The 14,168-nt window shown below is 38.6% G+C and overlaps 1 long non-coding RNA gene across 1 annotated transcript; it reads right to left on the reverse strand.

The window, feature by feature from the left end:
• Window positions 1-451: 451 nt before the first annotated feature.
• Window positions 452-2,183, reverse strand: LOC121799279. The gene is made up of 3 exons (XR_006050235.1): window positions 1,777-2,183; window positions 1,079-1,173; window positions 452-786 (listed from the first exon to the last, which is right to left on the reverse strand). It is a non-coding gene; the product is annotated as an uncharacterized LOC121799279 (long non-coding RNA).
• Between the last annotated feature and the right edge of the window lie 11,985 nt (window positions 2,184-14,168).

The following is a 14,168-nucleotide window of genomic DNA, read 5'->3' on the forward strand; positions in this document are numbered from 1 at the left end:
ATATATAAAAGAAATTTAGAGAGAGAGAAACTTGTTAAAACAAGTGGTGCGAATGAAATGAAGTTCAACGAGCTGTATATATAGAGTTTTAAACAAAAAAAATTAAAAATCGGGATGTCCGCATTGACGTCCGTCGTATCTCTGCAATGGCAGACATCCGCATGGACATCGCTACGGACGTCCGGCACGCCGGTCGGACGTCCGCCAAGACGGACGTCATTACTGATGTTCTTACACGGCAATGCTAATTAGATCTTGAGTTGTTCCAAATGATATACTACTGATCTTTTAGGACTAGTTTGGTTCATATGTTTGCATTTCTTAAGAAATGGTGTTGAGCAAGAAATGATAATCTTTTTCATAAGTTTGTTTTTTTTTCAAATCTTTTTCTTAAGTTACAAAAACCGCATCTGTTGTTTGGTATCCATGATACTGAGATACGAAAAAGACATTTTTACCCATGAAATTTTTTTGTATTTAAAATAATACCCTCCAATGACCTAATACATTCTAATTAGAAAGTTTCACCTTATTTTGTCACCCACGCCGCCACATCTTGTAAATTCATCGGCTGAAGCCCTTTATCAAAGCAAAGCACCGATATGGATTTAAACTCGCAAATACTCAATAATGTTGTCGTATTGGTGTAGAAATTTAATCCGACTTCATTTTCTGTAGGTGCATCTTGCTACATCCTCTTCGTCAATGGACTTATCACAATTTGGATCACATATGGTCATTCCACAGTCCATAAAAGTTCCGGACGGGCAGCAAATAGAATGCCACCTACAGACAAGGAAGGCATAAAAATGAGTTCCAACAAAAATGATTTGAGAAACATTTTATCAGAAAAGGAAGTCACATGGATGCAGGATATATCATTACTCGAGGTGATGTTGGGGCAAAGAGCAAGTAGAAGTTTTGATAATGTTTCACGGAAGACATTGCAGATCATCACAAGACCACTGTCACTGATGAAGTATTTATTTTAAGCAAATTTTAAAAACAAGACTAAACATTATTCCCCTAAAACATATCAACATATTCATATAATTTGCTGCTATTGAATTATCAGTACCAGAGAGACTGAAACATTCCCACTTAGATCAAGCAATTCCAACTTTGTGAAACTCGAAGCAATAGCTGCCTGCCACTCAGGCATCCGTTACTCCGCTGAAATGGAATCATTATCAGATACTATAATTTTAGGAAAGCTCAAACATAAAGGGTTAATGAAAGGAAACAATATTTCACCACAAACCTCAATTTGGCAGCTGATAAAGCCATAATGGCATCATGTGAAAGCAAAACAGAAGCAATGTGGATGAAATTTTTTCCTTTATTCACGACAATTCGCACAAAATAATGAAAATTTCAATCAATGTACTTTCTTTTAACATTGAATCTATCTTCCTCAGAAATTGGAAAAATACACATTCACACAGAGTTGGACAAAGAATAGAGTGTAAATTCATATATATAGGATTCACTAAAATTTTACAAAAATTTCAAGTACTGGTATTTATGCATTTTACACATATACAAGATGAAACCAACAAAAATTGGAAACATAAACATCCATATTAACAGATCCAATTAATTGATGCTACAAGTGTAAATCTAAGTTTGACAAAATGCAAAATTACATAACATTTTCTGGAAGTGGTATTAATAATAATCTATTGCTGAATCTCATAATTGAATTTTGGGTCACATTCATATTCGGAACCCATGGAAAACACGAATATGTCGAAGCTAAATTGAGAAAAACCTAACCTCGTCGTTGATATGGCCGCCCTTGCCGGATTTAGAGAGCTTTCTCCTTGGGTCACCGTGTATGTCTTCTCCGACGCGAAGAAGGAAAAGAATAGCATTGGTTTCGAATTGTGAATTGAAGGGGAAATAGGGAAGCTGGGGTAATTTGGGATATTTCCACTGAAAATCGCGTAACGCAACAACACAGAAATGGTAAATGAGGTACATTGTCAAGTTTCCCTAACTCAAGAATTACGATTATTTCGCCGGGCCTTGTCCCAAAAGTCGGGCCATCAAGAAATGCTAAATGACACATCTGCTAAGCATAGAAATGACTCAGTTAGGAAGCCTAACAGACCAACCAAACACACCCTTTAGTTTCAAAATAAGCCTCTAATGTTAGGAATATGAGTTCTTCAGTGAAATCCAAGTTCAATTGTTTGTTTTTTTAGTTGTTACTTTGTTATTTCTAGTGCTTAGGCTATGATGGTCCCACCTATGATAGAATAGCAAAAATAAGAGCAAAGATTAGACACTAAAATATGAAGGATACAAAGTAAATTACTATATGGGCACTTACTTGGAGATTCCACACTTCCGTCAACTTTCTTTCTGGCACGTATTTATAAAATGTTAAGAAAGTGGGTGGAAGATATTATTGGAATATAAATCTCACTTCACTTGTTTAAAATGATACGTGAATGGAATGAATTAGTGGATAGTGAATGAAATGAATTAGTGGATAGTGAGGCATTTTTACCAGTTATAGTAATTATGAACCGTAACCCTATTTGCGGACGCATGAAGATGAAAAAACGAAACCCTTATTCGCATACGGAGGAAGTAACTCACCTTTCAAAGATTGCCTTCTGGTCACATAGTAAGCAGATGTCAACCAAAGAACCGAAAATATAAAATTTAAAATTATTTACTAAGAGAAATTAGACGTTGGGGAATGGAAATCAGAAAACATACATACAATTTCCACATTCTCGGGATGTTAGGTTTCACTTAAGTCTCAGCTTTTAGGTTTCACAATTTCCAAGTCTTTAACAATTTCCTTTTTATTCACATCGGACGTTTTTTTTTTAAGAGGAAAAACCCTCGGCATAACAACCTAATCCACAACCGTTTAAGGTTTAAATCTCTAGCGCGTGTAACCGGGCCCCACAACCCATGCGTACACCCTCCCATATCACTCACTTCAGAGCATCAGCAGTGGCGCATAATTTCTGGCGGAATTCCTAAAAACACCTCCTGCCACGTCATACGGACTTCCCACTGCACTGCCACGTCATAAGGACTTCCCATTGCACAGTGGCTGACATCCCCAAGGACTTCCCAAAATTAAAAAAACCACAAATTCACAAATTAAACAATTTCCGGAACTAAACAATTTACGGAATTAAAATTTCGACACAAATAGGGAAAAAAAATTCCATTAAATAAAAAAAGAAAAGTATATTTCACCAAATTAAAAAAAACATTTCAATAATTAAAAACTAAAAACTACATCAACGACGACCCCTCCGCTGCCATACTTCTTCAATAATATCGTTCTGGAGCCGAACATGGGCTTGTCTTTGGCGCATGTCGGCAAATGCACAGACTCGATCGACATCGTCATGGGGTATCCCCATGCGTACATTGCTAGTGGCCACGCCGTGGCTTGGACCCGCAGCACCAGCATCATCATTGGTCCAATCAGTCAGTGATGGACCTTCATCTTCGACAATCATGTTGTGCATGATAATACATGCGTACATGATGTCGGCGATGCTGTCAACATACCACAGCCGTGTTGGACCCTTCACTGTCGCCCATCGAGCCTGGAGCACACCAAATGCCCGCTCCACATCTTTGCGCGCTGCCTTCTGGCGACCCGCAAAATATATCTTCTTTTCATCTGTTGGGCATCTGATCGTCTTCACAAAGACGGGCCACATAGGGTATATCCCACCGCCAAATAATATCCCATATTGTGATGGTTGCCGTTGGCGACGAAGTTGACGGCCGGACCAATGCCCATGCACTACTCGTTGAAAAGGGGCGACGACTGGAGGACGTTGATGTCGTTGTTAGACCCGACTACTCCAAAATAGGCATGCCAAGTCCACAGCCGGTAGTCAGCTACCGCTTCAAGGATCATCGTGGGATTCTTGGCCTTGAAACCAGTAGTGTACATCCCTTTCCAGGCAGCGGGGTAGTTCTTCCATTCCCAGTACATACAATCTATGCTGTCTAACATCCCCGGAAACCCGAGCTAATTCCCGTGCATATCCAGCAGAGCCTGACAATCTTCGGGGGTAGGCCTCCGAAGATACCTATCCCCGAATATCTCCCTAACGCCCTGACAAAAATACTTCAGGCAATCGCGGGCAGTCGTCTCGCCGATGTGGAGGTACTCGTCGAACATGTCGGCCGCGCCTCCGTATGCCAGCTGCCTGATTGCGACAGTGCACTTCTGAATCGGCGTGTGGCCGGGTTTACCAGCCGCATCCTCCCGCACCTTGAAATACCCGTATCGACGCTCCAAAGCGCCCATGATATGCAGAAAAAGCGGACGATGCATCATAAACCGTCGCCGGAACAGGTTCTCCCCAAACCGTGGCTCCGGCGCAAATTAATCCTCATACAACCGAGCGTGGGCAGCGAGGTGGTCCCGGGGTATTATAGTTCGACGATAGATGGGTCGAGGTACCGCTGGCGCCAAGGCCGCTTGTTCCTCCCTCTCCGCTGATTCCCGCACACGTGCATGAATCAGACGCATCATGTGTTCATAATGTCCACCACTACCACTACCAGCCATTCCGGATATATAAAAGAAATGTAGAGAGAGATAATCGTTAATACAAGTGGTGCGAATGAAATAAAGTTCAACGGGACGTATTTATAGAAATTTTAAAAAAAACATTTAATGCAATAAACGAGAATTCCGCGCGGACGTCCGTGGGAGTCAACGCAATGGCGGACGTCCGCGCGGCGTCGCGACGGAATTCCGCGTAAACGCCGCGGAACTGAGGTGTCCTCGGCGGAATTTCGTATCCGTGCATACCATGCACAATGGCGGACGTCCGCCGCGGAATTTCGGCACGCCGATCGGAATTCTGCCGGGACGGGCGCCATTGTTGATGCTGTTATAACTCATTTCAGTTTTTCTGTAACTCGATGTGGGATAAAAAAAAAAGAACACTATGCAGAGGTTATGAAAATCAAAGCCAAAAGATTCTCTTGAAAACGATCAAATTGGGGGTTATTCAAATTCCCGTCACCACTACTAGTACATTATTTGTTTATTATCCCCTCACCCAGACTCCTAGTAATTTTTTCCAATCTTTAATCCCTCAAAGTATTTATTCAAGTCCACTGCAATGGTGATTTGATTAGGGATTTAATATCGAGATGCCCGCAATTAACATTGGATGAACCTGTCTCTAATTTATTTTAGAGGAAGAGAATATGGAGTTGCAACCATGTGAAACAATTATGGCAAATTCATTTGAGTTTTGGGTGATTACCAAAATTGAATTTACTAAACTATAATCTGACTAAGCATGATTTGAGTCACGCAGACTAATTTCGTTCGTAACATCTTTGTTTCGTTTTTGCTCTTTTTTACAAATTTGAGCTTCTTCAAACAGAAATTTATATTTCCATTGTTTTTCATTAAGTTGGAACAAACTTTGTATTGAAACATTGAAACTTGTATCTGTAAACTAATTCAATTCTCCTTTAGATTTATCTACAAGCAATTTGATTATTAGAGAGTCACGCTAGAAGAAAATGAAGGATGATGACTCAGCTTTCATTTGTTCAAAACATTATTCATGTTCTTGACTATGGACATAGAAATAACCAAATCATAAGATCCAAACCAAGAACTTTGGTAGGTAGGGTCCTCATCAACAATGATACTAATATAGATGTTAGGCCAAATCACAATGCACGAATTGACTAGAAATTTCACTTGAATACAACAAATGGGATTGAAAGGCCTAATAAGAACCGATGGTGGACATGGGAATATCAATAAATCAAGAATAAACTACAAGCAGCATTGAAAGTAAAAACCCAGCTAAATCTTTAAAGGCCAATGCCAAAGCCAGCAGATGCCACATTTGATTCCAACCCTAATCAATGTATTACGTTAAAATTTAAACTTCAAACGGTATTATTGGAAACACGATTCCAAGACTTTCTATCCAAACAAATAGCATTATCAATCCAACATTATTCAATTCAAAACTAACCGCATAATCAGTTCACAACAAAAGGCAAGCAGAAACGCACATGGTGCCTGCAAATAGGAGTTCATACTCACTTCATCTTCGCCTCCGTGAACAAAACATGGCGATTGACACGTGGATCATACTTTCGGAACTCCAGCTTGATATTGTTGGTATGGAGCCTCTTCGTCTTCTTCACGACATAGAAGAATCCAGTTCCAGCTGCCGACACAAGGCGAACCAACATAGCACCTGCCTTCTTCTTCTCTCCCATTTTTATGGCTCAAAATCAGACTCTTCAGATTTTAGGGCAACCAGAAATTAGAAAATTAACTTCAGCAGCCAAAATTTGCAGCATCTCAAATGAGAAAAACACAGATACACTAAAGATTACACTTTTATCACGGAATTCTTGTATCCTTCCATACATGTTTGCCTTTGGTTTCTCTATAGTCTCTAATACTTCGCAAATAGGAAACTATACTGATCAGATGATTTTCGTTTGCATTTCATAGGAAAAAAAACTACCATAACAATAAAGATTCATACAATTAAGAAAAATGGCCGACCGAAATCATTGAAGGCATATAAAATTATTCTTTGCAATCTCATTTGATATTTGAATGGGGATAGCCTAAACCAAAAAGAAATATACGCCGACACATTATGATCATTTAACTGATTTGAATGCAACGCTCTCTAAAAAATAACTTGGTGCAGCTGTAGCCGACACCGATCGGGATGTTCAGTTACTCGATCGACAGGCTCGGCTAATTGGATAGGTCAATCACATAATCGAAATTAACATAATTAAAAATATATACACTGAACGAGCATTTCATCGAACATGTTGTGTGCAGTGAACTTCATATAAATGACTTCTCATATAACAGTGCATAAAACATCCAACAACCTCACCAATCAATTTCAGCATCACTCACATCCTCACAATCTCGCAGATAAAAACAAACAGAAAGATATCCGAGCTCTACATCACACCAAAAAAATTGAGCTTTAAACCCCAAATTTGAGTCAAATAACCAACCTCAAGCAGGGTCAGGGGGGGGGGCGGCTGATGGGATAAGGCCGAGACCGGAGGTGGTGGTGGCGCGTCGACTCGATTGCAGCGGAGCCGGAGGTGACGACTCAAATAAATCAGTTGAAACAAGTATTTTCAGCCCAATGTTCACTTAATAACTAAACATGCCCATTTTTTAATTTAATTTCAAGGCCCATAAGTTTGGGCCCAATTTCAAAGATGATACTATAGTACTGAATTGACATATAGGTATGAAAACAAAATTATTTAGATTAAAGAAAAGTTGAGTGGAATCTCATGAAATTCTAGAATTTCAAAGCTTGTTTTGACTTTATGTGCATATCATAATCATAATATTATAAAAATGGCCGACCAAAATTATTGAAGGCATAAAAATTAGTAGTAATATTTATAATAATTATTTAACTTTGATTGGGGAAAACTAAACCAAAAATAAATAATAGTAGTACTATATGATTGATCACTTAAGTTGTAAGCAATATGATCATTTGAGTGCAACGACTCTCCTAATAATTTGGTGCAACTGTCCAACGACCTTGAAGTTAACCTTATAAATTTTAATGTTAATTAATAAAATTATGGTTTAATCTGCAATTAGATAATGGTTTTGGGAGGTTTTGACCCTTTTGGCCTTGCTTTAGTTTGACGTGAAGAGATGGATGTGGTTGATATGTCAATATATATTTCAAAAGTTTGAATTTTTTAGTTTTCAATGATAAATAGGGACTTTGATAAGTATAACTTAAAATAAAGCAACTCACAACAGCTGAAATTGAGCACTAAATAATATTTTAATATTGATTATTCTAATCATAATTTTTAAATATTTAATTACTAATTATTGTCTTCTATTAAATTTTATCAATTTATTATTATAATTTGTTAATCATAACTAAAATGTTACTATCATAGATGCTCAATGAATATGGACGTAATTTTTAATCAGTTTGTTATGTAGAACTCCTTAAGAGATAAATACTATAATATCTTATTAAAGATTAACATAGAAGAATCATTAATATATATATGAACAATAAGTTATACTGTAATAAATTTACAAGATCGACCTTCACATAGCTTTGATAAAACAGACACACTGGTTGTGAGACTTTAACTTAAAAGCTCATCAACATTACAGAGAATATACAAAAGTAAGGGAATCATTCAATTTAATTAATGTGTTTGATTTACTCCAAAAGTCGAACATGTGGAAATCATGATTATGAAAATATATATATCCTCACCTTTTCGTGAAGCAGAAAATAAAAATATCTATATATGAGTCATATGACTATAGTCTATAGGAGCCCCTGTAAATTCAACTTTAAAACAGTATTTTAATGAACAAGCGCAACCATGAGTCTCTAAGTTCATTTTTATGGCAAATAGTGCTCCACATTTTTGGTTTAATTATCTAAAAGAGATCAAAGAGATTAATCCTTGACTATTAGTTCGGTCTGGAAAATTATATCTTATAATTGAATATATATTGGACATGCTTGATTTTAAAAATTATATCTCACAATGATTAAATATATATTGGCCATGTTCAATTTTAAATATTATATCTAATTATATTTAGTTTATGAGATTTAATATTACAATTTAATCCTAGATGGATAATCATATGATAAAACTCATAGTCATTCTGAAAAAATAATTTCACAATTTAATCTTAAATGGATAATCACATCATAATAAGCCATTACAATCAACACCCTCAAGGGCGGAGCTAGGATAAAGTCTCAAGATGGGCAAAAATATATTTAGAGAAATTTTTTAAGAATTTAAGGAGGGACATTTAGTGAATAAATTGTGCATTATATCTTTATTGTAATGAAAGTATAGATAAATATATGTATGTGGGATAATTTGAGGAGGGGCAAATGCCCCACCTGCCAATACATTGGCTACGCCCCTAAACACCATTATATTTGGTTCATGAGATTGAATCTATAATCATATAATAACTAGTCATAGCCACCTTTTTCATTTAAAATAATTTCACAAATTTTAAACATATAATTATATACTTCCTCCGTCCCACAAAAATATGCACTATTTCCTTTTTAGTCCGTCCCATAAGAATATGCACTTTCTAATTTTGGAAACTATTTTCTCTCTAATAGGGTGTGACTCATTCTCCACTAATAACACTTTATTTACTTTTTCTCTCTACCTCTCTCTTACTTTACCAAATTTATATTAAAACCCGTGCCGAACCCAAAGTGCATATTCTTTAAGAACGGAGAATTAGTGGTAGTAGCTGAACAACACTTAGTTTATTTATTCACATTACGTTCGCCAATAAATATATAAAATTTTATGAAACATCCATTGCGATAAAAATACATGATTCTTCAGTCCTCATGGGTAATAATTATGATTGAAAGTTTGAGGATAATAATTAATCTTTATATAAAATATTAAGAGAAAAATATCGTCCAAGAATAGTGGCAAATGCTAGCATGTTTATGCATTTGTTTATATATCACTCACTGTCAACACTCAAATCAGGATTCCACATTTACTAGCTTCCTTTGGAGTTAATCATTGTAGTAGGTGAAGTTGATATAAGTAAAGTTTTTATATGAGGTCGATAATTGTGGTTTCATAATAGTAAAACCCAAAAAGCTTTGAATGTGAGAAGATTGTTCTCCTCAATCACTCACCATCCTAGTTACTTATTTAATTTTCAACGATAAAAAGCCCTAATGTGAGAATAGCTCAAATTAATAGTAACAACTTGTGATATACAGACATACATATTGGGGATATTACACACATTTAAGGAAAGAAAAAACCCTATAAAGTTAAACCAACCCATATGTCTCTAATTAAGTTTCATTAAAAGTTACTTTATACTCCTACTATATAGAATATTAGAATCATAAAAGAAAGCATTATTTCGTGTGAACTCGTCTACTCGTAGAGAAAAAGTTGCTGTATCCTATATTTAACACTAAGATGATAGATTTATATCCCAATCATTAAAAAAAGTGTAAGAGCCATTCATTTATAGAGCTAAAGACAAATATACATTGCCATTATTTAATATTTTTTTTACATACATACAATAATACAACAGAAAATATGATACGAAAAAATGTACGTACTACAATAGAGAGATTGGCTTTCCAATGGTATTGTTGGAAAGAAATCAAGTAAATCAATGTGAGAAGATTATGGGAATCAAATCGAAGTGCAAATAATTGTGGAGATATGGAATTGATTGTAAATTACCGAGAATAAGGTAATTAGAATTAGGGTAGATCTTACCTTATTTTGTATAGCCTCCCTCCTATATAGATTGATGTAATGCACGATTGATCTTAAGTTGAATGAAAAGAATAAACCATTTCAACATGGCATCAAAGCAAACGCTCGGAAAAAAACATCATCTTAGCCCAATAAACCTTTCCCGACCTAAGGCAAAAACCAAGTCATGGCCGAGGATGGAACCAAAGAAACCGAAACCAAACCAAATCTCCCAGACGACCACAAACTGAGAGTGAGTAAGAATGTTACCATAGCCGTGAAGCTCAATGGAACAAATTACTCAATATGGGCGCGGCTCATGAAAATTCAGATCGGGAGTAGGAGTGTACTCCGACACATCAACGGCAACCCGCCACCGCCCGAACGAGGAACGGCCGGTTATACGAAGTGGGAGGAAACGGACTTAATCGTTTTCTCGTGGATTCTAGACAACATCGAAACTGATATCGTCATCGATTTCGCCCATCACCAAACGGCAGAGGCCGTATGGAAAAGCCTAGCCGTGACGTTCGAAAGCACGTCCGATCCCTTCCTACTGTTCGATCTAGAGGAGAAGGCAGAAAATGTTAAACAAGGAGAACAGAGCCTTGAAACATATTGGCGGCACTTACATGGAACATGGATAGACGTGGATCAGTGCCAAGAACAACCCGTCACGTGTTGTGCAAAGGAATCAGACAATTCTGAAAATACATTGAAACACGGCGGCTTTTCAAAATTCTTACCGGCCTGAACCCGAGGTACGACCAAATGAAATGGGAGGTGCTCAAAGACAAACCGTGGCCCTCAGCCGAGGCCGCGTACGGTTGGATTAAGAGGGAGACTGCCCGGCTTAGGGTCATGCCAGCAACCACCATCGAATCCACCGTCGCAACCAACGATACATCATCATCGGGCGGGATCGAGATCGGATTCGCGGCCCGCAACCAGCAGAGGAGTGGACAACCGCCGCATCGCCTCGGCACACCAACCGCCCCAAATCCCCGGCCATTCAAACAAGACAAGTCAAAATTGTGGTACTCATACTGTGGAAAACACAAACACACGAAGGAATCGTGTTTCCTTCTTGTTGGATTCCCGGAATGGTGGGATGAGAACCAAAAGGCTAAAGCAAGATTGGCGATCGGTGTAACCGAAAGTGGATGGGGCACATTCCCGGCGATCGGAGCGGGCAAACAAGAGGCCGCCGACGCTCAAGGATGGCCGGAGAACAGAGGCGGAGCAATTGGGGAGGCAGCAATCACCGAGTTTAGGAGGAACGACGGACTATTCGGAGGTAACGGGTTAGGGTTGTTTAACCCTAACCCCCATTTTGTGTTTATACATCAGTCCCTTAGTTCCCCAAAATGTCAAAATATACCCCATCCAGCTTTTCCCATTGCACATAAGTCCCCCAGATCCGATAAATCACATAATTTGCCCCAAAATGTTTTGTCTATGCAATTGAATCCTCTGAAAGCCGAAAATACAAAACTAACCCCCCAGTTTCGAAAAATCCTTTTGTTAGTCCTAATTATTTTGCACCCCTTGAAAACACCCATATTGTGTGCATGGCAAAAAATTTGAAGGGTCATACTGAAAGTGAGTGGATTTTTTATTGCGGAGCTACAGATACTATGACTTATGATAGGGAGGATTTTTCTACTTTTAATGGAGCAATTAAAAGCCAGATTCAAACCGCAGATGGCGAATTAACATCTGTACATGGAAGTGGAACTATTGAAATATCTCCAAATTTGAAACTCAATAATTGTCTCTATGTGCCGAAATTGTCTCACAAACTGATGTCTATTAGTCACGTGACTAAGGAGCTGAACTGTACTTTATTGATGCACCCGAATTTCTGTGTGTTGCAGGATATCAGGACGAGGAGGATAATTGGGCGTGGTATTGAGCGTCAAGGCATCTATTATGTGGACGAGATAGCTCACCAAGGTGGCGCCGCGATGCTTGCTCACGGATCTGCTAATAGGGAAGCTTGGTTGTGGCACCGAAGGTTGGGTCATCCGTCTGCGGGTTATTTTAAATTACTTTTTCCGAAATTTTCGCATCTTAAAGACATTTCTTGTGAGTCGTGTGTTTTGGCTAAGAATCATAGACAGTATTTTAAATCCAGTAATACGCTTGTTAAAGACATTTTTCCCTAGTTCATGCTGAAGTGTGGGGCCCTGCGCCTATTACTGGTGATCATGGTTTTAAGTATTTTCTCCTGTTTGTTGATGATTGCACAAGAATGACTTGGGTGTATTTTTTGCGAAATAAATCTGAAGTGTTTGAAAAATTTGCCATATTTTTTTAAATGATTCAGACACAATTTCACAAAACTGTCTCGGTTCTTCGGTCAAACAATGGGAGGGAATTTGTCAATAAAGACATGGAATTTTTTTTTAAAACACACGGGTTAGTGCACCAAACCTCCTGTCCCTATACACCGGAGCAAAACGGTGTAGCTGAAAGAAAAAACCGAATTCTTCTTGAAATAACTCGAGCTCTGTTTTTTTATTCAAATGTCCCGAAATTTCTTTGGCCAGAAGCAGTTGCTACCTCAGTTTACCTTCTTAACTGTCTTCCTACGAAAGTACTTAATATGAAAACACCACTTCAAGTCCTTTCAAAAATGTCAAAAATCCCTGAAACTCTCACTCTTCCGCTTAAAATTTTTGGATGCTCTGTCTATGTACACGTTCCAAAACACGAACAGACGAAATTTTCTGTGTGCGCTGTGAAATGTGTCTTCTTGGGTATGTGATTAATCAGAAGGGATATAGGTGCTATGATCCGTCATCTAGGAAAATAATCACTACTATGAATTGTAACTTCCTTGAGTGTGAGTATTTTTACCAAACCCAACTTAGAGGTCAGGGGGAGAGTAGTGGAAATGACCTAGGAGAGATAAGTGGACCCCCAAGTTGGTTGGTGTCTCAATCAAGCATCTCCGAGGCGGAACCAACAGAACAAGCTAGTGCCACCGCCGAGCAGGTCACGTCTACTGTAGATCCTCCTCAGCCAACCATGCCGCAGTATCCTCCTCCAGTGATATCTGAGGTAACTCCCGATCTTGAACCTGAAAGTACATCTATTCCTATTGACAATCCTGGCACAGATGAAGTCACTGCCATTGATGGAGATACTGGTCGGTACATCCTTCCCCAGCGCAACACTCGAGGGGTTCCACCTAAAAGATACATTCCGGAGAGAATCGGGGCTAAGAGCAGGTATTCAATAGCAAATCTTGCTAAAGCCAACCTCATAGAAATGGCTAGGGCGTTCACAACCGCTCTATATGAAGAAGAAGAGGTACCTCAAACAGCAGAGGAGGCTATGAGAATGCCTCATTGGAGGAAAGCGATGATGATAGAAATGATTGCACTGATGAAGAACGAGACGTGGGATGTATGTGTCAAGCCAGAAGGTGTGCGAGTTATAGGATGCAGGTGGGTCTTCACCATCAAAAGGAGACTAGATGGATCGATTGAGAGATACAAGGCGAGATTGGTGGCCAAAGGATACACTCAAACATATGGAGTCGATTATGCCGAGACATTCTCCCCAGTTGCCAAAATCAACACTATCCGAGTCCTATTCTCCATTGCAGCCAACCAGGAGTGGCCCCTACACCAGTTTGACGTTACTAATGCCTTCCTGCATGGTGAACTCTCGAAACCAATATACATGGAAGCCCCACCAGGCTTCTCTGAAGACTTCAAAAGTGGACAAGTATGCAAACTCAAGAAGACGTTGTATGGATTGAAACAGTCACCTCGAGCATGGTTTGGGAGATTCACCGAAGTAATGAAGAAGTACGAGTATAAGCAGAGCAACTCTGATCATACTTTGTTTCTGAAAAA

The sequence above is a fragment of the Salvia splendens genome, chromosome 4, assembly GCF_004379255.2.
Source record: "Salvia splendens isolate huo1 chromosome 4, SspV2, whole genome shotgun sequence".
Classification (NCBI taxonomy): Eukaryota; Viridiplantae; Streptophyta; class Magnoliopsida; order Lamiales; family Lamiaceae; genus Salvia; species Salvia splendens.